Source organism: Mustela erminea, chromosome 6 (genome assembly GCF_009829155.1).
Source record: "Mustela erminea isolate mMusErm1 chromosome 6, mMusErm1.Pri, whole genome shotgun sequence".
In the NCBI taxonomy this organism is placed as follows: Eukaryota; Metazoa; Chordata; class Mammalia; order Carnivora; family Mustelidae; genus Mustela; species Mustela erminea.
The window spans coordinates 122,218,589-122,243,724 of NC_045619.1; the positions used below are offsets into that span (position 1 = coordinate 122,218,589).

Here is a 25,136-nt window from a genome sequence, read left to right on the forward strand (position 1 = left end):
CTAAATATGGTGAATGGCTCTGATACTGGCCAGTTTCTCCCCCAGTTGCTGTTGAGAAAGGAGAAAAAAAAAAAAAGGAGTAGAAGCTGCTGTTGATTTCCGGGTAATGTCTTTGAACTTGAATTTGTCACGAGAGTGGAGCCTTTGGTACAGAGCATCTTATTCACTGTTTCGTTAATCAGAATGCATTTGCACTCTTAAAAAGCTTCAATCTGGATCTCTGCAAGGGATTTTAAAAATTTCTGGTTTCTAGCTTCTCTCGTTTTCTGTGGAAGAGTAGCTCTACTGACATTAGCTACAGCTAACTCTTACTGAGCCCTTACTGTGTTTCTCGGCTTTGTTTTGCACATTTTACATCTATTAAATCATTTCATCCTCAAGGTAACCCTATCAAAAGGAAGCTGTTTTTGGTATGGCCATACTTAAACCCACTGTGTAAAGCTATTTAATACAGCAGCAGCAATAACAACACATTTTTGAGTGTGCCTTATCCGCAAGTCTCTTAGTAAAGCAAGTCTACTTTTACTGTGCCATTGAATCTCATTGGTGTCTAAAACAAACTCCTCCCTAATAAAGAGGTATTTATCATTTTTTTTTTTGATGCCTACACGATGGATGAAACGCCTTTCTATGTGTGTCCCACTTGATTCTAAAAATAATCTAGGAAGGCTTTGAAACAATGGTCTTCCAGGCAACGAAGCTTACATGGTCAATTTCTCTGTTTTCCTAATTTTATCAGTATCGTGTCTGTAGATTCCATCCAATCCTGAGTTTTTCTTGCTTATTCCCCTAGGATGCTCTCTTATGCTTCTCTTTCTCCCCTCCTCTCTTTCTCTCTCTCTTTTCATTTTCTATAGGACACTTCATTATGCCTCTTAGCTAGGTGAGCATTGCTCTGTTAGAATGATCACGTCATTAGCCAACAATTTTCAGAGCTGTTTGATGGCAGGAACTACGTCCTATTCATTTTCTCGTTCTTCTAGCACCCAGCACTGGGACCTGGCACATAGGAAGCACTCAGTAAATGTTTACTGAATGAGCAAATCTCTTCCTTCCCTTCCTTCTTTTCCTTTGCCAATAACCTACTCCAGACACTCATTATTATTTCATGCCTAAGGTATATCAGAATGTTTTTGCCTGCATATAACAGCAAAGACAACTCAACCTGGCTTAAGCTGTAAGGAATTTTACTGGCTGACAGCACTGGAAGTACGGAGATAAAGCAGGCCTCAACATGGACTGAGTCCAAGCACTCCAGTGTTTCTTTGGGATTCTCTTGGCCCTGTCCTCTTTTGGCTAACACTGTGGTGGTTACAGGAGTTCAGATCCGCAGATTTGACCCCAGATTTGGCCAACCTGTATCTTAGGAGTGCACTTGTCCCGGAAAGTTCTAGGAAATGCCACTTTGTATTTCATTGGCTTGATTTGGGTCACGTGCCTGTTCTTGAACCAGGTTTTATAGCCTGAGGATTGCCATATGCTGATTAGTCTACAGCGGGATTTGTGAAATAGGCAGTGGCATGAGGGAAGGAATGACTTTGAGATAAAAATAGAGTTGGGTCAGCTTCTTCAAACATATGGCCTTTTATGGAGCATGGGTGGAAAGGTGACTAAAATTTAAGGTACTGTTGGGAAGCAGAGCTGGACTTGGTTGTAGTAGCCATCAATGTGATGGTGCCCTCTATAAAACTAACTAACTGGTATTTCTCCCTCTGGATGCTCCCTCCTTCCATACACAGAGCCACTAGACTAATCTCTCTGAAACATGATGTTTATGATACAACCTTAAATGAAAAAATGTTGACTGGCTCCTTTATTGCCTGTTGAACAATATTCTGATTTTCAAGCTTCTATTTAAGAGAGTCTTGTTTTATTCTTGCAGATTCATCTTCTCGTTCTCTTCTGTACTAAAACTAGCCCTGTTGACTGAATGTTTGTGTGACCCATAAATTTATATGTTGAGATTCTAACCCCTGAGGTGATGGTATTAAGAGATGGGGCCTTTGGGAGATGACTAGGTCATGAGGGTGGAGACCTTATAAAAGGGATCCCAGAGAGCCTCTAGTCTTCTTTCTGCCATGTCAGAATATAAAGAGAAGGTAGCCATCTGCTTTCTGGAACAAGGCCCTCACCATATCCCAATCAGGGATCTCAGGCCTTCAGCCTCCAGGACTGTGTGAAATAAATCACTATTATTTATAAGCTACTCAGTCTATGAGTTTGTTACAGTAGCCTGAATGGATTAAGATAGCTGGGCTTTGGCCAAATTAGTTTACTAATCATTCTCTGATAATGTAGGTTTATACCTTTGCTTCATGTGTTTTCATTTTCTCCACCTAGAATGACTGCTTTTCTTCTCTCTGAATATCAAAGTCCTAACCTTGATTTCAAGATCCACCAAAGAAGAGAAAGAGAAAGGGCCAAAAAGTGTATTTAAAGCAAAAATGGCTGAAAACCTCCCAAACCTGGGAGAGAAATAGACATTTAAATCCATGAGGCCCAGAGGTTCCCAAATAGGTTGAATTAAAGAGGGATGCCCCGAGACACATTATAATTAAATTGCCAAAATTCAAAGACAAAGAATTTTAAGAGCTGTGAGAGAAACGATGGAAGTTACCTACAAGGGATCTCTCATAAGACTATGGATTTCAAAAACATTTCCAGCCAGGAGAGAATGAGATGACATATTCAAAACACTGAAAGAAAACTTTCTTAGTATAGACTTGTTGATTGAAAGTTGTTTTCTTTCAATCAATAAGTCTATCCTAAGCCGGGCTGTCCTTCAGAAACAAAGGAGAGATAAGGACTTCTCTGCTCTTCTGAACAAACACAAGCTGAAGGAGTTCATTACTAACAGATCTGACTTACAAGAAATGCTAAAAGGAGTTCTTGGAATGGAAATCAAGGAACACTAATTAACATCATAAAAACACAAAGAGATAGGGTAAATCTCACTGATAATAGTAAGTATATAGTTAAAGTTAGAGTCTGCAATATGGTAATAGTGATGTATAATTCACTTACAACTTTAGTTTACAAAGTTGGAAAAAAATGAATGTAGTCAAAGTAACCATAGCTTAAAATATGTTATTAGTTACACAATATTTTTAAAAAGTAAATTATAATAACAATCTATGATATGAGGGGAAGGAGAAGTGAAAGTGTAAAGTATATGAATTTTGTTGAAGTTAAGTTATTATCAGTTTAAATTTGGGTGCTATAAGTTTAAGCTATTTTATGTAAGCCTCATGGCAACTACAGGGAAAAATCTTGTAGCAACTACACCAAAGAACACGCTAAAGAAGTCAAAGCATACCAATACCAAAACACATCAAAACAAGAAAAGTCAGCATATAAGAAGGAACAATGAATCTACAAAACAACCGAAAACAATGAACACAATGGCAATAGTGAGTCTTTACCTAATCAAAGATTATTTTAAATATAAATGGATTAAAGTAATATTTAATTACTTGAAATATAAATGAAAAGACACAGAATGTATGGATTAAAAAAGTAAAAATAAGAACCAGATCCAGCCGTATGCAGCCTATAAGAGATTCACTTCAGTCTTAAAGGCACACATAGACTGAGACTGACGGGATGGAAGAAGACATTTCAACCAAATGGTAAGCACAGAAAAGCAGAGATAGCCATACTTACATCAGTCAAAATAGACTTTAAAAATGGTAAAAAGAAAAAGAATGTAACTATATAGTGATAAAGGAATCATCTATCAAGAAGATAGAACAACTGTAAATTAGGGGCACTTAAATATTTAAAGCAAAAACTAACAGAGCTAAAATGAGAAATGAACGGTAATACAACAATGGTTGGGGATGTTAATACTGTACTCTCAACGATGGTTAAATCACCGAGCCCCAAGAATCAATAAGGAAACAGAAGATTTGAAAAGCACTGGAGACCAAATGGACCTAACAGACATTTACAGAACACTCTACCCAGTAACAGCAAAATATAGTTTCTTCAACTGCACATGAGATGTTTTCTAGAACAGACCATATGCTAGGACAGACCACAAAACAAGTCTTAGCAAAATCAAGAAAATTGAAATCATACCAAGTATCTTCTCTGACCACCATGGCTTGAAGCCAGAAGTCAAGAATAAGAGGGAAACTAGAAAATTCATAAACACATCAAAATTAAATGATACTGTCCTGAACAACCAGTGGATCAAAGACAAAAAGGGAATTTAAAAGTTTCCTGGAAAATGAAAATAGAGTATAGCAGAACTTTTGGGATACAACAAAACAGTTCTAAGAGGGAAGTTCATAGCAGTAAACACCTACATTAAAAAACAAGAAAGATCCTAAATAAACAATGTCTGCCTTAAGGAACTAGAAAAGAAGGAACAAATTGAACCCAAATTTAACAGAGAAAAAGGAAATGATAATGATTAGAGCAGAAATAAATGAAATAGAGAGCAGAAAAAGAATACAAAACGTTAAGCAAACTAAGAGTTGTTTCTTTGAAAAGATAAAACTTACCAGTCAGAATGGCTAAAATTAAGAAGTCAGGAAACAACACACGTTAGCGAGGATGTGGAAAAAAGGGAGCCCTCTTCCATTGTTTGTGGGAATGCAAGCAGGTAGAGTCACTCTGGAAAATGGTGTGGAGGTTCCTCAAGAAGTTAAAAATAGAGCTACCCTATGACCAGCAATTGCACTACTAGGTATTTACGCCAAAGAGACAAACATAGTGACCTGAAAGGGCTCTTGTGTCCCAGTGTTTATAGCAGTGATGTCTACACTAGCCAAACTATGGAAAGAGCCCAGATGAATTGGTAAAAAAAGATGCGGTATGTATGTATGTGTATGTGTATATATATAGATACGTGTACACACACTCACACACACACACACACACACGCACACACACACACACACACAGGAATATTACTCAGTCGTCAAAAAGAATGAACTCTTACTTTTTGCACTGACATTGATGAAACTAGAGGGTGTTATGCTAAGTGAGATACATCAATCAGAGAAAGACAATTATCATAATTTCACTCATATGTGGAATTTAAGAAACAAAATAGAGGATCATAGGGGAAGGGAGAGAAAAATAAAAATAAGATGATATCAGAGAGGGAGACAAAGTGTAAGAGAGTCTTTTTTTTTTTTTTTTTTTTTTTTTTAAAGATTTTATTTATTTACTTGACAGAGAGAGATCACAAGTAGGCAGAGAGGCAGACAGAGAGAGAGAGGAGGAAGCAGGCTCCCTGCAGAGCAGAGAGCCCCATGCGGGACTCGATCCCAGGACCCTGAGATCATGACCTGAGCCGAAGGCAGCGGCTTAACCCACTGAGCCACCCAGGCGCCCTAAGAGAGTCTTAACTATAGGAAGCCAACAGGGTTGCTGCAGGGTGGGGCGTGGATGGATGGGGTAACTGGGTGACGGGGATGAAGCTGGGCAATGATGTAAGAGCACTGGGTGTCTTATGCCACTGATGAATCACTAAACTTTACCTCTGAAACTAATTATACACTATATGTTAATTAAATTTAAATAAAATAAAATTTCAAAAATGCAAAAGCTGACAAACCCTCAGCTCAACTAACCAAGGAAAAAAGAAAAAGGATCCAAATCAACAAACTTGTAAATGAAAAAAGGCATCAAAATAGGCATCACACGTGAAAGACTGAAACTGGACCCACCTCTTCTCTACCACTCAAGAAAATTAACTCAAAGTGGATTAAAGGCTTAAATATAAGACCTGAAACCATGAAACTCATTAAAGAAAACAGGAGCAAAGCTCCTTGACATGAGTCTCAGTCTGATATTTTTAGGTCTGACACCTAAAAGCACCAGCAACAAAATAAAAAAAAAAAAAATGATGAACAGTGGGATGCCATTTAATTTAAAAGCTTCTGCACAGGGGCACCTGGGTGGCTCAGTTGGTTTAGCATCTGACTTCAGCTCAGGTCATGATCCCAGGGTCCTGGGATGGAGTCCCCCATTGGGCTCCCTGCTCAACAGGAAGCCTGCTTCTCCCTCTCCCACTCCCTCCAGCTTGTGTTCCTTCTCTCTGTCTCTGTCTCTCTCTCTGTCTGTCAAATAATTAAATAAAAGCTTAAAAAAAAAAAATAGAATGCTCTTCACAGCCAAAGAAACCATCAGCAAAGTGTAAAGAAAACCTACAGAAGGGAAAAACTATTGGCAAACTGTATGTATGATAAAGAGTTAATATCCAAAACATATAAAGAACCCATACAATGTGAGGGCAAACAAAACAAGACAAAAAAAACAAACAAACAAAAACAAATAACCAATGAGACAATGGGCAAAGGACCTGAATAAGTATTTCTCCAAGGAAGATCTATGAGAAGCCAAGTGGTACAGGAAAAGGTACTCAGCATCACTGGTCCTTAGACAAATGGGAATTAAAACCACAGTGAGATATCACCTGACACCTGATGGGGTGGCCATCATCAAAAAGGCAAGAGAGAACAGATGATGGCGTGGATGGGGAGCCAAGGGGACCCTCGTGCACTGTTGGTGGAATTATAAACTGGTGCAGCCTCCATGGAAACAGTATGGAGGACCTTTAAAAAATTAGAAATAGAGCTACTACATGACCAGGCAGTTCCACTTCTAGAGATGTATCCCAAAGAAACAAAAACACGAACTCAAAAAGATATTCATACCCCTCTGTTTATGGGAGCATTATTTGCCATAGCAAAGACATGGAAACAACCTAAGTGTCCATCCATGAATATATAAAATAGAATATTGTTCAGCAACATAAAAAGGAATCCGACCATATTTGACAACACGGGTGGACTTGAAGGCATCGTTCCAAGTGACGTAAGTCAGACAGAGAAAGACAAATACTGTGTGGTCTCACTTATACGTGGGATCTAAACAAACCAACCAACCATTAGAAAAAGAGGTCAGATCTGTGGTCACCAGAAGTGGAGGGGGAGGGGAGGGGAAAGTTAGATGAAGGTGGGGAAAGTGTGCAGACTTCAGCTCTAAGACATATAGGCACTAGGGATGTCATGTGCATCACGGCTATTTGATATATAGGGAAATTGTTAAGAGAGTAAGACCTAAGAGCTCTCATTACGAGGAAAACGTTGTTTCTTTTTTTTTTTTCTTTTTTCTTTTTACTGTATATGAGAAGATGGATGTTAGCTGAACCTAGCATGGTACTGATTTCACAGTATGTGTAAACCAAACCATCATGATGTATCCCTTAAACTCACCCTGTGGTGTATGCCAGTCATTTCTCAGTAAAACTGGGGTAAGCAGGTGGTTCTCTCTGAAGCATTTCATTATCGCTCTGCTTTGACTCAAGGTGCCTCTACTCTAAATATTAGAGCATTTATTAAAATAGCATGGTGCCCAACATGATGTTGCTTTGCGAGATTGGATAATTTTTCATTTAAATTAAGTTTATCTTTTTCTAGTCTCCCTGAAGGTAAAATTAGAGATTTATATGCATTCTTGTTGCTCCTCCTGCCTAAGTCACTTTCTTGCAATGGGTGGTTGCTCGGTACATACCTTACATACACCCGCCGAGGAGAGTGGTAACAAAGAGGTATAGAGGAATGATTGGAAATGGGAAGGTTCTAGCTAGCCTTTTGAAAAGTTAGTAATACAAATACAGGCACTGTTCAAGGTTCTAGAACTTAGAGCAACGAATAACCAAATCCCTTCCCTCGGGGAGCTTACATTTCTGGTGGAGAGATGATCAAACACATTAATATGTGGTAAAATGTCTCCTTGTGCCAGCCGCTAAAGACGAAGGAAGATAAGAGGATATCGGAAGGTAGAGTGAACAGGGAAGGCTCTGACTAAAGCCCTGGATGGAACACTAAGAGATGATGTGGGACAGAGGGAACCCCCTGGGGCACAAGTTTTGAAAGCAAGTGAGCAGCCTGATGTGGTCCAAGGGTGCTGACGGAACAGGAGTGATGGGAGCTGGGAAGGTCAAGGGAGCCATTTGTAGACCATTCCAGAAGTTCAATTTTAGGTGACAGAAGATGCCTTCAAAGGGCTTCGATCTGGACAGTGGCCTGGCCTGATATATATTTTAAGAAAATGACTTTGTCTTCTGTGTGGAGAAGAGAGATTGAGGAAGACCAGAGGCGAGGTGTTGTGGAAGTCGAGGTGAGGGACTGGGTCTGGAATGCTGGCGGTGGAGCTGGGGCAGAGCGGTTGGATTCTGTCTGTAGTTGAAGATGGCAGCATTGGGATTTGCTGATGAAACGGCTCTGTGATGTGCTTTTGTGTATGATGATAAACGAAGGTGGGTAAAACGGAATGAAGTGACGTAATCGTGGCTTTTCAAATAGAATGCGTCATTTAGTTTGAATTTTAAAGAATCACACAGACAGCTTTCGACAGTGGACTTTTTCAACAACTGCTCCTAAGAAGCACTAAAAAGTTACAAGATTACTTAAGAGTACTAAATAAATGACAAAAGGATAAAATCAAAGGGCACTTGGAGTGATCATTTGTATTTACAACATGACGATTCTGAAATCTCTATGTTTTAGACATCTTTTCAGAGACCTGGCATTAATTGTATTTTTAATATTTTGCTGGGTTGAACATCTTTGTTGTGGGAGATGTGATTAACTTGAGACTACTTTGATTTCTGTAATCTGTTTTTTGTACTCGCTTTCAGAATTGATCCAGTTTGGTATAATCTTCAGTATATCGTGTGACTTGCCCAAAATTCGAATACATCTCCTTTCCATAGATAATAGAAAGGGGAAATCTGCTAGAAAGTGCATAAGAACAAGCATAAATGCTTTAAAATAATAAAATTTAAAACAATTAAAATAATACTTTGTTTTAAAAACTGTTAGGCATGTTTTCTGTAATATTTGGTTATTCATCATTTTATCTTTTTTAATGAATTTGTTCATTTTTTTTTGCCTTGACAAAGCACTACTTCCAAAGCATTTAATGTTCTTATACCAGATTTCTCTGAGAACCTCAGAACTTCCTCAAATTCATTAGCTTTTACAATAATTTTATAATTGTCAAGTGGCAATTTTTTGTTTCCATTTCTTTTTTTTAATTTAATTTAATTTTTTAATATCTATTTTCAGCATAACAGTATTCATTATTTTTTCTTAAGACAAGGTAAGAGATAGGAAAATGAGGACTTGCCATTAGAAATTATTTTCTAGTGCCCCCATGCCTGCAGTAGCCTCTTTGTAGAACAGCTTTCTTCCTGGAAGAGCAGGTGTTTGCACTACATGTATTTTTTGCACTGAAATTCACCTCCATGGCATTCATACTGACTCTTTACAATGGGTGAGAATTTGGTTTCAGCGGGATTATAGGGCTGATGTTCCTTTGCTGTTATGATCAAACTAAATCAGTTGGATGCTAATTTTTTGATATCCCTCTAGGAAAGTTATTATTTGTTTGCTTATTGATGATGTACTACTTGGAGCAATTTATGTATGTCTTCCTTTTATTCATTCTTTCAGCAGAAATATATCGAGTACGGTCTTTCTATGGCCACTGTGGTTGCTTACTCACTAGAAACTTCAAAACAGTAATCCTGCTAGCGTTCTTCACCCACTGCCTTTTAAAAGGGTCCAGTGTAATTTTTAAACCTCTTGCATGGGCGGAGGAGGGCCCAGTACAACAGAACAGGTAGCATTTACAGCTTCCCTCCCCTGTATCTTCCTCTCTGCTTTGTCAGATTTTCTTTAATTGTGTGGCAAATTTTTGCATTATGCAGCTACATAGAAAATTATTTGTTTGTTTGTTTGTTTGTTTTGGAGAGCGAGCACTCGTGATTTGGTGAAGGGGCAGAGAGAGAGAGGGAGAGAGAGTCTCAAGCAGGCTCCATGTCTAGAATGGAGCCCCATGTGGGGCTCGATCTCATGACCCCGAGATATAACCTGAGCCAAAATGAAGAGTCAAACACTTAAGCGTCCCAGATATTAGCCACCCAGAGGCCCCAGAATGATTAAAATACTGATTTTGATCAGTATTTTGCAGGACTCTTCAACCAGAATTTTACCAGTGTGCTACTCATAGACAGCTCCTTATTTCAGAGATTAGAGAAGGGAGAGCCCGTGCCTTAGACTCCTGAGATAGAAGGTAAAATTGACTTTTGGGGGCACCTGGGTGGCTCAGTGGGTTGGGCCTCTGCCTTCGGCTCAGGTCATTGATCCCAGAGTCCTGGGATCGAGTCCCGCATTGTGCTGTCTGCTCAGCAGGGAGCCTGCTTCCCCCTGCCTCTCTGCCTACTTGTGATCTCTCTCTGTGTCAAATAAATAAATAAAATCTTTTTACATTGGGGAGGGTATGTGCTATGGTGAGTGCTGTGAAGTGTGTAAACCTGGTGATTCCCATACCTGTACCCCGGGGGATAAGAATATATTATATGTTTATAAAAAATTAAAAATTAAAAAGAAAAACAATATTTTTAAAAATTGACTTTTTGGGGGGTGGAAGATCAGTGAAAAGTTACTTGGAAAGATAAGCAAAGGCGAAGGTGGACACCCTCACCATGTCACCTGGGATTACCTTACTGGCTCCCTTGGGTGAGGTCCGACAGAACCTGTGAGGAAGGTCATCCTGCATGATTTGGAAGCCAGGTGTTCTTTCTGGTTTCTTCCCTGGCTGTGACTGAGTTCCTGTAACCCTCTTCTCTGGGCCTCAGTTTCCTTAGTTCTCAACTAAAACATCGGGTAGGACCTGAATGCAACCCCTTAAAATCCTTACTGAAATCCTAACCCCCAGAAGTGATGGCGTCACTAGGTGGGGCCTTTAGGGGGTGGTTAGGGCAAGAGGGTGGAGCCCTCATGAATGGGTTCAGTGCTGTTACAAAGGGGATGCCACAGAGTTTCTCCCTGTGAGGACGCAGTGAAACGATATGTCGGAGAACCAGAAAGAAGGCCTTTACCCGGCCATCCTGGCTCCCTGATCTTGGACCTCCAGAACCGTGAGAAATAAATTCCTGTGGTTGATAAGCTACCCGGCCTTTGGTATTTTGTGACAGCTCGAGCAGAGTAAGACGGCGCCAAACCTGATCACGTTGAGAACCTCTTTAGAATCTGAGAGACGTGGGTTCGGAAGTCAGCTCTGCCGTTGACTTCAGATTCGTTCTTAACTCCTTGAAGCCTTCATCTCCTCACCTGTACAGTAGATACACAGTCTCTAAGGTCTTAGGAAAATTTGAGATAATATAGATTAAGGATTTAGCGTAGTGCCTGCTCCGCCAATGGCAGCCAGATAGAATGAATTGAGAAGGTTGTAGCAGGGTCCGGATTTCCAGAATCCCTCTCAGGTGCTGTCTGGGCGTGTAGGTCCGTTCTGCGGGTACCCCCTGTCTGAGATGTCGTGGCTCCTAGGAACGGCAAGCTCTTTGCCCTGGCCCTCTCCGTCTCAGGAAGAATTCACTTTGCAATCTGATGTTCTTGCATCCGAGCTTTCTCAACATACACCCCGACACCGTGGAATGAGGTCAGTTCCCTATTGTCTCTGTTATTAAATTAGACCAAATTGTCATTGTTTAGAAAACTCTGTTCACAGGGTCCTTGTTAATGGAACCAGCCAGGAACGTTGCCCCCCACCCGCATGCTTTTAGCTTCCGTCACCTCCACCCCCGCTGAAAATGCCAGACTCTGCGCGCCCGAGCAGGTAGTTTCTCGTGGGTACACAGGAGACACACGAGAATGAGTGTTTGTTCTCTCGCCGTAGCATCCAGATCCAATCCTCAGTGAAGACGTGGTTCCTTCTGTATCCCACTCCACCACCCAGAAGTAGACAGAATCAGGCCGGCACTGGGGAGCAAGGAATCCTAATCCAGTGGCATCCCAGAGCAGCCCCGTGGGCAGGCTGTGGCAGAGGGCCAGGCCGACTGGCGCAGATGGTGTGAATTGTGAAGCCCTCACCGTAGAAGGGGCTTGCACCAAGGCTAGGAATTAGCTGTCTTTCCTTTATAGAGATATAATGGACACAGAGCATTGTGTAAGTTTAAAGTGTACAGCCTGTTGTTTAGATACTTTTCTATTACAATGTGACTGCCCGTTAAAGCCTTAGCTAATACCTCTCTTGCATCACATAATTATCATTTCTTCTAGTGTTAGGAACAGTTAGGATCTAATCCCTTCGCGTATTAAATGTGCATAACAGAGTTCTGTTGTCTAGAATGACTGCGCTATGTATTAAGTCTGCGAGTGACAGGTATGGATCCTTCAACGGCAGCTCCTTGGTTCCCCTAACCCCCAGCCCTTGGTAACTACCATTCCATTTTATGGTTTTTTCAAATTTTCTTTTTTTTAAGATTCCCTATAAGAGATAACATACAATATTCATCTTTCTCTGAGTTCTCTCACTTACCACAATATTTGCAAGGACCATCCATGCTGTCACAATAGCCATTTTTCCTTGTTTGAAATTTTTGGCTTTCTCTTTCCTGTGTGTATCCTTTGGGTGACACACCCTGACTTAATGAAGGCAAGCTTTCCTTCTCAAAGGAGTGATTTTATTCCAAATTACAATGTTTTGTTATTTTCCTATATCCCGTATATTTTATTTCCTATATCCATCTACCAGTACCTTGAGAAAAAGATGACTTAATGAGGGAGAAAGTTTAAATAAATCAACCACACCCCCATATGGGTGTATATACATAATACACGTGTATATATGTCCGTGTATGTATAAAGACAGATATATAAGAGTTACATGCGAACAATTGTCGACTACCTAGCAGAGGCTGGAGAGTGAGCAGCATAGTTAAATATATGGTAATGAGGAAAGAACAATGATTGTGCTGTAATTTCCCTACTGTTTTTTTTTGGGGGGGGGGCTGCTATTGGCAGCTATTATGAAAAGCAGGTTGTTGGAATACAAAACCTAAACAAAGAACTGTCCTTGTATAAGAGCATTTTATACAGCCTGTCTTTTGAAATACAATAAAAAAATGTCCACAATCCATGCTTCTCAGCTTATGCCAATTACCCATTGTGTTTGTGCTTACTCATTTATGCATGCAAGTTTCAGTAGGAAAATATAGTTGTTTCTGTAAATCTTAGATGGATAAGCCTCTGTAAAAACAGGCTCATTCAAACAAACAAACAAAAAAAGCAATCAGACTGCAAAATGGCAAATAAAAGGAGCCTGTCCTTATAGAAGAAAAATATTAAATTTTAACATGATGTTGCAATAGACAAAGGGACCTACTGCAGACTTTTCAAGTGCTCATTTTGCTTCCATCGCTATGGTTCCACTTACAGATGGTCCAGGCGATAGTTGCTATAGAAACCAAACCCCTTTCATCCATCTCTCTAGGTTGCTATGGTGTGTTTGGGGTTGCTGCACGTAAACTTTTGTATTAAGTGTCATTGATGTTTTTCATGACTGACCTTATAATGAAGCATATCGATTACTCATTAACCATGAAATGATGCATTACCAACTAACCATCAGTTACTAAGTAGAACAGGCGGGCCTGAAATTCTTTGTAGACATGTGCTGTGCCTTTGCTAACCAGGCTATTTGAAACATTAATGTGATTAAAAAGAAAACACACACACACACACACACACAAACCTTGCTCGAATTGACAGAAGTAGAAATCTTTTTTTTTCTTGAAACTGATCCTTTTTCTAATGAGATTGGAGATCTCCTCAAAGCTAACAGGATTCAGAAATCCTGTATTGTGATTTTTGTTCTGATATTTGGTGTGTGGCTTTAGGCTAATCGTTAACCTCTGAAATTCATCTCTGGATTCATTATCATAAGATAATGAAACCCTGGCATGATAGAGTTATATATGGTAAGCTCCATGAGGACTGGTACACACGTGTTTTGTTCACTCTTGTGCATTCTGAGCCTGGGAAGTGCCTAGAGAAAAGAGCCTGGAATGTAGGAAATACTCAGTGGTACTTGTTGATTGAATGAACACGCGTGTTGTGTTCTGATCACACAGGCCGCCCATGTTTTAGTTTCTGTGTTAAGTCAGTTTCAAGAGTAGGCTTCATTTCATTTTAATTCAACAAATGTTCATAGAATTGCTAGTTGTGGCAACATGCTTCACTTCTTGTTTGATTCCTTACACTTTACAAAATACTTGGTTTTCACTCCTGGGATTCTGTGTTCTAAATTCCCTAATTATCGCTAATCTGTGGACCTCAAGTGTTTTGTTATTGTTGTTGTTGTTGTTCAGTTTCAGGTATGCATCCTTGAATATAAATTTTCTCACCATTCCTTTCAAGGCACACTAATTTTTTTAAAGATTTTATTTATTTATTTGACAGAGACACAGCGAGAGAGGGAACCCATGCAGGGGGAGTGGGAGATGGAGAAGCAGGCTTCCCGCTGATCAGGGAGCCTGACACTGGGCTTGATCCGAGGACCCTGGGATCATGACCTGAGCCAAATGCAGACATTTAACGACTGAGCCACCCAGGCACCCTTCAAGGTACATTATTAGCAGGGCACTTGGCTATCCAATGCTTAGAGGCACAAGCCTCTGACTATAAACATACTACTTCTCTACCCTTCAGAAGGTTACTTCCCATTGCTGGACTCAATTTTCTCATCTATATAATGGGGATAACAATACCTACCTCATATAGTTATTATGAGATTTAAGTGGATTCATAAAGTACTAAGCCCAGCAATTGGCAGAGGGGAGAGTTTCATGAATAGTAGCTTTTGTTCTCTGTGCACATAGAGAGGATGTGCTTGAGTCTAGTTAGTTGGAAAGTCTAGTTAGTTGGATGTAAGTTAGTTGACTTTCTGTTTCTATCCAGTCCCTCTCACTGCACTGCCAGCTCCCACATTTCCACTGGGTAAGGCTCGTTTAATAACATTAGACATATTCTATAACCTACCAGTCATTTGAGATATTTAAAAAAAAAAAAAAAAAAAAAAAAAAAACCTGTGCCGTTTAAAATCCCAATCAGAGACATGCTTCAGATCTGATCTTTGTGACCTCCAAACCAGACTCCTGAGTCTGCACTTGGGTGGGGCTTTGTTCATCAGTCCTTCCTTCTGCTCAGCAACTTGGACTTGGGGGGCAGGGGGTCGTCTTTGACTCTTCCCCGCCCCTCATCAGACCTAACTTATCTGGTGCCTGGGATGAGAACCGATGGCAGCAAAGATTCTGTACAACCTTTCAGAGACGGGAAGGTGTCTTAGTTCTTACTCAGATCCTGTCTGGTTCCCTCTGTTGCTGTCTGTGGGTGGGTCCTGGGGAGAGCGCACGCCTGGTTACAGTTTCCCCAGGCCCCCCTCCCTCAATGAGGATTCTCCGAAAAGGACTGCCATCTCTCCTTTGGATTCTTGCCATCTGCCCTCTCCCCTAACTTCCTCCCCAAGTGGAGCATCCTCTGTCTTGGACTACTGTGGGGGTCCTTCCCCGCCCCCAGCAGCTGCCCCATGGAGCCACAGACACCGTGACTACCCCCATGCTGTGCAGTCTTCCCTCTTCCCTGTTGGCAACTGTGGCTCCAGCAAGCCTTCTTCCTCCTTCTGGAAGGACTTGTTTCAGGAAGTGTAGATGCACGACACAGGTGTTTCCATGTACTTCCCCCAAACTCCGGGAGGCCCAGCCAGACTCTTCCAGGAATTCCCCAGCCTGCTCTGACCCTCTCCAGAGGGGCTGCTGGGTGAAGAAGAGGCGCTTCCTGCTGGCGTTAAGACGGGGCAAGCAAAGGCCAGGATGAAGGTCTATGTCGTTTTCTGGTTGGCGGGTGAAGTAGGCTGTCCTCACACATACAGATACGTCAAATTTTCAAATCCTCTGTGGAGCAGACACTGCTGTATCTTAGTTAGTAAACATTATACCTGAGAGCATTATAATACATGTAGTTATCATTGGCCACAAATTAAAGCTTATAATACATATGGAAGCCGTATGGTACTTAAATTGAAAGGTAAGCACCTTTAAGACCATCAAGTTTAGAAAATCGTTTGCACACATTTATTTATTGTTTGATCCTTCATTGGTCTTTCTTTTCAGATATATTTTAACGTGTGCGTTCTAATAAATATGACATGTTATGTTGCATGCCATACAAAAGGATCTTCATTTGTGACTTAAGAATAATTGCTCTGAGGGACGTCTGGGTGGCTCAGTTGGTTGGGCGACTGCTCGGGTCATGATCCCGGGGTCCTGGGATTGAGTGCCACGTCGGGATCCTGGCTCCACAGGGAGTCTGCTTTTCCCTCTGACCTTCTCCCTATCATGCTCTCTCTCACTCTCTCTCTCTCTCTCAAATAAATAAATAAAATCTTTTTAAAAAGGAATAATTGCTCTGAAACAGATTTATCATTGTACCAGCAGGAACGAAAAGAAAAATCAGTAGAGTTCTGATGTGGAATTCTACACCGTGCGAGTTGACATGTGCATATTTTGTATGTGCTGTTTTTTTGTGTTTTACTCTCAAGATTCTTCTTAAAACCCTGAATTTTAGGAAGCGTATCCGTGATGGCTGCACACAAATACTAAGACCCACAAATACGAAGATCCATGGGCTGACAGCCCTTTTCTTTCTTTCTTTTTAAGATTTTATTTTATTTTTTTATCTGAGAGAGAGAGAGAGGCAGAGGGAAAAGGAGAAAGGAGCCCGAGACGGGGCTTGATGTCAGGACCCCAGGATCACGACCCGAGCAGAAGGCACACGTTTAGCCACTTGAGCCACCCAGGCGCCCCTTAAACTTAGTATTTTAGAGCAGGTCCAAGCAACAGAAGATTCCATGTTTAGGGAAAGAAAACCCTCAAGCGAAGTTGAATTCTGGGGAATCCTAAGGCATGGGAAAGCGCACGCCTGTGTAATAACGAAGCGGTAGTGCTGAGCCTGTCCTGTGTGCGACGCCAGGCCGTGTGTCATTGTGTCGCTTGGCGGTGGTGAGATCACAGCATCGCAGGGGGAGAATGCTGGTGCTTAAATGGAAACTAAATCCAGCCAATGCAAAACAAACGTAATCTTTTCCAGATTAGCTGCCATTCCGCATTACCTGCAGAACGGTTGCTGTGGGTCACAGGCTTGAGTACATGTGAAAAATAATGTAAATAGAATGCCTTATTAATGCTTGGAGGAAGACTGCCTTAATAAATAACTTTGCATCACACACACAAAAATGTGGCTCTTTTTTTTTTTTTTTAAATATGTCATGTGCCTTAGGCAAGAAACCGTTTAATGGCAAGATCAACTTCATGGAGACTAAAAATTTTCTTTGATAGATGGATGTGTTTCTCCAAGGGCTTTCTGCTCTAATGTACAAATGGTTATTAAATTTTCAGGGAAGGTCTCCTTTTAACTCTCAATGTCAACCTATTTTCGACTTTTACAGCAGGAAAATGAACTGAGGATGTCCTTTTCCAGATGTTCCCATCTTGCTTTTCATTAACTGCGTGGTTTTAGAAGTTGTTACCTGATTTTGATCTCTATTGCACTGACAGATCTATTTGCAAATCTGTAAAAATATTGCAGCCTATTGTATGTTTCGTTGAGTTGGGAAGAATTGATATATATTCACTATTGATGTATATTTATATATAGCATATCAAACAATGTCCTGAGCATTATATCATTATAATGAGTGCCAACAATTTGGTTTTAAGGACAGCATGATATAGTCTTTTTTGACCTTAGGAATTAGTGTTTCCAAATTTATGAAATTATTAATTATTGGAATTAGTGTTTCCAAAATTATTAAATTATTAATTATTAAAATTGAGCTACTTACGTGGTGACTATTACTCTAAACACATTTAACAGGAGAAACCACATAAAGTCTAAAAAAACTTTTTTCTCAATCTACATATTTTGTGAAGATAAAAAAATTAGCTTCAGTATGCAAAAGAGAAGATGGTACTTTGTCACTGAGAAACTGTTGAAAACTCTTTACGAACATTTAGGCTTTAAAATGGATAGAAGCAGGGGCTCCTGGATGGCTCAAGTGTCTGATTCTTGATTTCAGCTCAGGTCATAATCTCAGGGTTGTGAGACTGAGCCCCGCACGAGGTTCTGTGCCAGAGAAACTCTCTCCCACTCCCTCTTCCCCACGTCACTCCTGCCCTCCAACTTGAACATGCATGTTCTCTGTCTCTCTAAAAATAAAAATAATAACATGGATAAAAGCAAAAACAGAAAAAGGAACGAAGGAAAAGAATGCCTTTCTTCATACCATCAGACCCTGAAAGCTGATTTCACAGAGAAACTTGTGTAAAGTTGATGCTAAAAGATTCCCTGTAGGTTTATGGTAAGAGGGAACGTTCTATTCCTCTGCTCAAAAGTGAACTGGCCTTACTATGGCTACATTTCTGGTGATTCCATTTTGGAACATGACACCATTGGGACCCACCAGGCCAGGGCTCCGACTTTTAGACTGTATTGAAATATAGTCAAATTGGTGAGTGTAGTCAATTTTAAGCCAGTGTAAGTATGTCAAAGGGATATGCAGATCTGGAATAGAGAGAAATACACACACACACATGAACTTCTTACAGAATCCTCTTTGATAAAATGTGATTTTTTTTTTCCCTGTAGACCTTGGCAGTGACTATGTATAGCCAATAAATGGAATGTCGCTGTCATCAAGAACCTGGGCTTTTGGATTCTGGAGAAGACCTGGGTTTGAGTGTTTGTTGTGCTGCTTGCCAGCTCTATAAGTCTGGTTTATACCAACTCACCTCTTCTTTTTTTTTTTTTTTTTTAAGATTTTATTTATTTATTTATTTGACAAACAGAGATCACAAGTAGGCAGAGAGGCAGGCAGAGAGAGAGGAGGAAGCAGGCTCCCCGCTGAGCAGAGAGCCTGATGCGGGGCTCAATCCCAGGACCCTGGGACCATGACCTGAGCCGAAGGCAGAGGCTTTAACCCACTGAGCCACCCAGGTGCCCCTGACTCACCTCTTCTTAATGTCATTGTCCTTGTCTGAAAATTGATTATTATAAAGGATTCTCCCTCCTAGAGCTGTTTGCCTCAAATGTAACGTTAATATAATATTGTTATGGGTCCAAAATTTAAAAATAACCTAAGTTCTCCCCTCATCCTGCCTATCTCATCTTAACTGAGGAATTCACATTCTTTTAAAGTAAATATACAGTATTTATGATATTTCGCATGGATGTGTGGACAGTGGAATAACAGAGTTGAGAGCAGTTTGCCATTTAGACTCAGTATGCGGGTTAGGATCTGGGTCCTCTATTTTCCTTCGGTGTCCGTGGACGCGTTTCTCAGCCTTTGGAGGTTCCTCTTTCCCCTCCTGGAAACAGGCATCATTGTGGTCACTGCTCTGCAGAGTTGGCCTGAAGATTCGATCAGGAGTGTCTGAAGCACTGAGAATGGGCCCTGCCTCACAGCGAGGCCTCCATGAATATGAGTTATTCTTATCATTGTGCATAGTTTAAAGGGACTGGGAGAAGGGGCTAGTAAGTTGGCTTGAAGCTGAGAGACAGGAGAGGAGAACCAGAAGAGCAGGGAAAGAAGAAGATAGAAAACCAGGCTGCAGACAGAATGGGAACTGGGAGGCAGGGGACTCTTGCTTTTCAACGGATGGGTAGATGACCACGTGACCGTCTGCTTAGATGTTCGCATCATCTTGGAAACCCTAGTCTTCGGGATGCATAATTCTCCGTTCTTTATTATATAAACATTTATTAGCAAATAACTTGACTGGTTCTATTTTTTAAAATGTACCATGCAACTTGAGGGGCCCCTGGGTGGCTCAGTCCGGTTAGCATCTGACTCTTGGTTTTGGCTCAGGTCATGATCTCAGGGTCTTGAGATCAAGCCCTACGTCGGGCTCCATTCTCTTCCTCTCCTTCTGCCCCTCCCCTGCCTGATCTTTCTCTCTCTCTCTCTCTCTCAAAAAAAAAAAAAAAAGTATCATGCAATTTGGAAGACAAAAAGGTATAAAGAATAATAAAATAAAATATTGATTGTGTTCATTTTTATGGCCCACACAATTGATGCTTTTGGTGTAGCATTCCCTTGCTCTCCCACTGACAGAAACCATCACCTTCATCCTTAAATTAGTCCCATGAATTTTTCCCATCTTCTGTATGCATGAATATGTCTTTTTTTTTTTTAAGATTTTATTTATGTATTTGACAGAGACAAAGAGAAGAGGAAGCAGGCCTCCCCGCTGAGCAGAGAGCCCTATGCGGGGCTCGATCCCAGGACCCTGGGATCATGACCTGAGCCGAAGGCAGAGGCTTTAACCCACTGAGCCACCCAGGCGCCCCTGAATATGTCTTTAAGTGGTGTATAGTACTGAGTATGCTTACGTGTTTTCCTGTAAGTTGTATTTACGTGTTTCAGCTTTATATAAAGAACAGAATACTAGAGTATGCTTCTAACACTTTTGGTCTGGGAAACATATGGTTGTCATTCATCCTTAATGTTATACATAAGGATGGTTCATTCATTTTCATGCAGTGAAGTATTCTATTGTGTGACTGTAGCACGGTTCATTTTAGTTAGTGAATATTTAGGTAGTTTCCTTTTGGCGGGGTGAGGGTGGTCAGTGGCTACGACCTACAATAACACCAGAAATACTCAGGTGCATGAGCCCGGCTACAAATGTGCAGTTTTTCCGGGCAGTGCTTTCGTGATCCTTTCTGAGTTATGGCGCATATGGAAAATAATATTTTTGTACACCATTCACAGCTGCAGCCCTGACCCTATCCCCCCGACCAATACCAGCACTTAGCCGCTCCTAGAGCTCAGTGGAGTGATAACCGCAGCCACAGCTGGAACTCATTTGCTTCAGTGGCCTGATGGAGAAGCTGTGCCTAAGGTATAGGTTGGAATGGCTTGCCCCAGTTGTGGTGCACAGAGTTTTGCCCGTTTTTATTGTCAAACTGTTCTCTAAAATAGGTGTGTCATTTCCGCATCCTCAGCAGCTGTATAAAGAGGTCTCATTCCTCCACGTCTTTATCAACACTTGGAAATACTGGACTTTTTCACATTTTTGTCTGCCTGACCCTCTTTTGCTTTTATACCTTGCCTTTATATCTTTTGCCCACATATCTGTTGTGCTGCTACCTTTTTACATGAGGCTGTATAAGACATTTATATAGTCTTTGTAGTAACCCTTCGTCAGTTACAAGTGTGGCAAAGATCGACTCCCAGTCTGTAAATTGTTTTTCCACTTGTTTTTGTTTTTGTTTTTTTGATGAGCGTAAGTTCTTAATTGGGATATTGTCAACTTCAACAATTTTTTCCTTTACATTTCTCATTTCTTACCTTGTAAGAAATTCTTCCCCGAATAATAAGGGCATAAAAATATTCTTTTATATTTACTTCTAAAATTCTTAAATTCTGGCTTATTTGTTTTTATGATATGAGGTAAGAATCTAATTTGATGCTTTCTGTCTGGATAATATATTGTTCCAGGACCACTCATTAAATGGTCTTTTTTTCCCCTACAGATTGGCAAGGGCAGCTTTGTCATAATACCAAGCACCTGTTCTGAGTTTAACCTTAAGTTTAATATGTTTTGATTTTGAAAAATAGAACTTTAAAATAAAACTGTGGCCCTCTTGAAATTAAAGAGGAAATTGGATTGGGAATTGGATTGGATTGGAAATAAGAAGATTTGGGTTTTGAATCAGACAGAGAGCAAGAGCCCCAGGACAAGCCAATAATATAAACAGCATATATGATCTAAGTCCAAAGTGGTAGTCTTCTTTGGCTTTGATTCTAAGTTCAAGTTATTCTACTCTGGGAGTTTGTGGTGAAGCACATAAGGAAGAAAGGGAATAGAAGACCCTACCTCTCTACCCTTGATAGTTGGTCACATCACTCAAAGCCTGGGTACAGAGGGAACCCCCTGGGATTGTTTTCCTCATAAGGGGGGTGGTTTGTGATAGACCCTTGAGGGTGGCAGGGACTCAGCTTGGTGAAGTGAGTCCTCAGCCTCTTTGGCCTTAGTTCCCCCTCTATTGAACAAAGACCATGAAGCAGGCGATTTCTCATGTTTCCAGTCTTTGAGAGTATGGGCCATGTAACTACGCCTAATTGTAAATGAGTCACTGGAGAACCAAGAACTGGCCCGTGGTTTTCGGGGTGTGTTAGATAGCCTTATCTTTGCTCTTTCACAGTTGGGTGAGGTTTCATTTTGTAATGCCTGAATATCATATTTGAAATAAATGTCAGCTTAATTCAGGAGAGTGCAAAAATATTATTTTTTGAAGAATTTCCCCCACTTCATTACATAATGTAAATTATCCTACAAACAAAAGTACTTCATTAAAATTCTCCACTGGAAGAAATGTCCATTTTATTGATGTGTTTTCAGTGAGTGAAATTGCAAGAGACTGTGGGGTGGGAAATTATTCTTTTCTCTCCAGCACTGTGCTCAAACATATCCCAAAACACCTCTTTTATGTAACTTGCAAAGAAATATAGCATAACGGGGTGCCTGGGTGGCTCAGTGGCTTAAAGCCTCTGCCTTCAGCTCAGGTCATGATCTCAAGGTCCTGGGATCGAGCCCACCACCACCACCACCACCCCACCGCCTCCCCGCACATTGGGCTCTCAGCAGGAAGCCTGCTTCCCCATCTCTCTCTGCCTGCCTCTCTGCCTACTTGTGATCTCTGTCAAATAAATAAAATCTTTTAAAAAATTTTTTAAAATATGTAGCATAATGGCTAGGAGAACCTTCTCTGGAGTCAGATCAGATTCCGGTGGTCAAGAACTGCAAAGATGACCTTGAAGTTGTTAATTACCTTCTCTAAGCCCCGAATTATTATTTTTTTTTTCCCGTGAAATGTAGATAGTGGGCGTTATTCATTCACATGGCTTGAATCTTTAACAAGATAATGCATGTCAAATGCTAATTGTTAATTCACGGGACAACTGACCAATATGTGCTACCTACTAATACTATTATTCATGTATATGCACAGTTTTTTATTCTTATTTATTAAAAATTATCACACAAGCTCCAACTCAGTGTGAATTCTTTACCCTTTGACTGCAGGCTTTTCCCAGCTTATTTCCCAACACTTTAAATTTCTGTACACAGAGTTGACCTTACTTGCCTAACGCACTTATGTGATCTGGATCAAACTTTACCCTTAAAAAGTGATTTGTCTTTTTATCATCTACATGTGGTGAAAAACTGTAAAGATAAAAAAGCTTAGAAAAATCTTTTTCTACTATTTACCTACTTTTGTATGTTATATAATCCAAAAATATTTTTGGAAGTTCAGTGTCCGAAAGACACATTTTTAACTTTTGTGTTATAAAGGAAGTTCCATATCTTATAGACCCAAAAAAGGTTATAAAATCCTTATTATGCTTCTCACAGCCCTGACTCCTCGTCCCAGGTAACAGGGTAAACAGGTAAGAATCTTCACAGGCATCTGGTAAAGGCCCCTTGACTGTATAAGGAAAGAAAGTAGCTGTTAAATTCAGTTTATGCAGCCCTAGATAAAGCAAAACAAAAAGCCAAGAGTTCTGATATTGAAGACCAAAAAAATCTATTACATGAACTTTCTTGTTTTCAGCGCCCTTAGTAGAACGTCAAATTAGCAGAATGCCATGTAGGTCAACTCTGGCTCATTTGCATATGCAAATAATCTTGGCAGTTAATAATTTAATATTTTGTGAAACAGTACATTTTGTATTAGATTTATCTAGCAAATGAATATAAATTCTTTGCCATGAAATTTGCATGATTTTTTTCCATGCAGTCATCCTTATTCTACACTCAGTCTCTAAGATACATTTTTATAAAGAATAAGGACTTCCTTCTAGTACTGTGCCCAAAAATACATAGAGTCTACTAAATATTTTTAAATAGAAGATTAATTCCTGATCATTCCGTCAGATTATCATAAATGTTCTTTTCTGAACAAGAAATATCCTCCGAATTTCTGTTAGTCAAAATATATTCCCAGAAAGGCAGTAAATCCTACGCTCATCCATTATTCATGTCCTATCATTCTCCCAATTGGAGGTTGGCAACCTGGGAACACATAGAAGAATTAATTCATGATAAAGTGGGTTATTTTCCGAACTCCACATTGAACTTGAAAATACAGGTCTTTCATGAAATCTCACTGGTCCTCTTTATCTTCCCTGCCATGCATTTGCATGGCGAATCAGTGCAACCCACCCTCCTCTCTTTTATTCCAAGTGTGTAGGGAGACGTTCGGGACGCCTGGGTGGCTCAGTTGGTTAAGCGGCTGCCTTCGGCTCAGGTCATGATCCCGGTGTCCTGGGATCGAGTCCCACATCGGGCTCCTTGCTCTGCAGGGAACCTGCTTCTCCCTCTGACTCTGCCTGCCTCTCTGTCTGCCTGTGCTCGCTCTCGCTCTCGCTGACAAATAAGTAAAAAAAAAAAAAAAAAAGTTGTTCATTTTGTTTCCAGATAAACGAAGCAAAATTGTACACGTGTGTAAATGTCCTTAAAAATCTTTGGCTGCCTCCATCTCTTAATTTTAAAAACTTTCAAATGCGTGAACTACCAAAATCAATGACTTCCTTATAGGACCGGACTGGACCGAGAGGTTGTCTCTCTGTCATTCCTGCTGCACACACACACACACACACACACACACACACACACACAGAGTCAGGGATCACAGAAATGGGGAGAACTTTGGTTCCCATTGTTTATACCATTGTTCTTACTTATACTATTATTTATAGAACTAAGCTTTTATTTCACACCTGTATCTTTTGGCTATTTCCGTGGAAGCACACTCAGCCTTCTTCTGGAAGGTACCCACATTTCTTTCACGTCCCTGACTTTATTTCAACTTCATTATCTCAAAAATTGCAGAGGATCTTGTGGCGGACTCAAAAACAAAGGTTTCTGCCTGGATTCGATGAAAACCAGAGGACCTCTACATCTGCATCCATTTTGCCTTACACAGCGATGATATAAAAAAATATTTAAATATGTATTTCACAACTGTCTAGAGCAGCAGGAGCAGCCTGTCGGGGAGAGCACCCCCAATAATCTTGCAGAGATGTTTTGTAACCCCTGTGGTTGTTGGAGCCTGGGGACGTTTGGGACAGTGATGTGATGAGGGCTGGGAGGGTTGGAGCACTGAGTCTTTCTGAGCCTGGAGGTAAGTGTTCACGATTCTAACAACCGGTGTGGCTGTGGCTGTGTGTGCCACCTCGGCGTCCCCGGAGTCATCTCCTCCATGGTA

The 25,136-nt window shown here is 40.6% G+C and overlaps 1 protein-coding gene across 6 annotated transcripts in view; it reads left to right on the forward strand.

Moving 5' to 3' along the window:
• CACNB2 (calcium voltage-gated channel auxiliary subunit beta 2) overlaps positions 1-25,136 on the forward strand; it is a 377,317-nt gene that overhangs the window by 50,725 nt on the left and 301,456 nt on the right. The gene's annotated exons all lie outside the window — the stretch shown is intronic.